This window comes from Beauveria bassiana (genome assembly GCF_000280675.1).
Source record: "Beauveria bassiana ARSEF 2860 unplaced genomic scaffold BBA_S00089, whole genome shotgun sequence".
NCBI lineage: Eukaryota > Fungi > Ascomycota > Sordariomycetes > Hypocreales > Cordycipitaceae > Beauveria > Beauveria bassiana.
In genome coordinates this window covers 18,520-20,205 of record NW_007930924.1, presented here as the reverse complement: position 1 = coordinate 20,205, position 1,686 = coordinate 18,520, and positions in this window count along the sequence as shown.

Below are 1,686 nucleotides of genomic sequence, written 5' to 3'. Positions count from 1 at the left end.
CCTAAGGTACAGTAGGTGGCAACAAATATTTAACCCCCTGGAGGTAACTAGCGGTTTTACGCTGACGCTAGCCTTAGAAAGGCAGCTATAGCACGCTACTTTAAAGCTATAAGGGTTAAGATTATATATATTTGCTATAATCTACTATAAGTCTACTAAGCTTTCTTAGGGTTAGGGTTAATAGCATTAGCTTAAAGTAATATTATTATTATTATTAATTTACCTCTGTTATTCTGTAGGATATTAGGTACCTCTATCCCTTTAGCAGTGTTAAAGGAGCAAGCAGGTCACGAGATCCACAAGAGAAGGAGACGGAGAGGTACTAACTAGGCCTTATCTATAGTAGGTGTGCAAAAGTCACACCAAAAGTGGATTTTACACCAAAACATATACTTTTTAATAAGCTATATTAGTATATATAGTACTATTAAAAATATAGTTTAATTATAAATAAATAATATAAGTTAAATATTTTAAGTTTACTTATATAATTTTTTAAAATTTAATTCTTTTAAAACTTTATTAAAGTATTTAAAAATTTAAGATTTTTTAAAATATCTTATTTTTTTTAATTTTTAACTTAATTTAATATTTTATATATAAAATAATTATTTACTATATTTAATTAAATACTTATTTATATAAATAAGTTATTTTATTTTAAAAGAACTTATAATTTCTTTTTATAAATTAAATAAAATTATTTTTATAAAATTTAAAAAACTTATAAAAAGTATACTTTTTTAAATCTTAATTTAATATCTTATCTTTTATATAAAACTTATAAAAAACTTATTTTATATAATAAAAGATATAAATTATTATATTATATTTATTTGATAATTTTAAACTTAATATAATTTTAAATATATAATACTAAAATCTTAAAGTTATCTTTTTTTAAAGATTTTAAGATTATATTTATAAATTTATTTTATTTTATTATTTTATATAATTATAATAATTTTATAACTAAAGTTTCTAAAACTATTTTTAGTTTTTTATTATTATTATTAGTTAATTAGTTATAGCTATTTAAACTTATTTTTTCTTACTTTAGGGTAGGAGCTCTTTTTTTTTTAGCGTTACTTTTACAAACCCACTGTATATGCCTGGTAAGAAAGTCATTTTCAGTATAGGCGTATGCTATAGTACTTTATAGTTACGCTAAAATCACTACTAAGGGTAAGTACTATAGGTTTTAACGTTATATAATTAGATAACACCCTTGTAAAATACCTGCTTGCTCCTTTAACACAGCTAAAGGGATAATGTTAATAGTATAGGAAAAACCGTTGCCTAAAACACCTGCTCCAGGGCCTTACTACCCCCGACCTATACCCGACCCAGGTGAAAACCTACACTTTACCTTAAAGTAATATTATTATTATCATTATTAAATTACCCTAGTTAAGCTTATAGCTTATCTAGAACTTCTATAATTTATAATTATAGGAAAAACTATAACTAAGTTATATTACTTTACTATACTAGGTATAGACCTAGTCTAGGTAAAAACCTATCTTCCTTTATATACTATTTATTATTATATTATAATTCCTAGTATTTATTAAGATCTAGTAATACTCTATAAATAAAATACTAATCTACTACTAAAGACTATATCTTATATTATTTATTAATTAATTATTTTATATAAGTATATTAAAATTTATATTATCTATA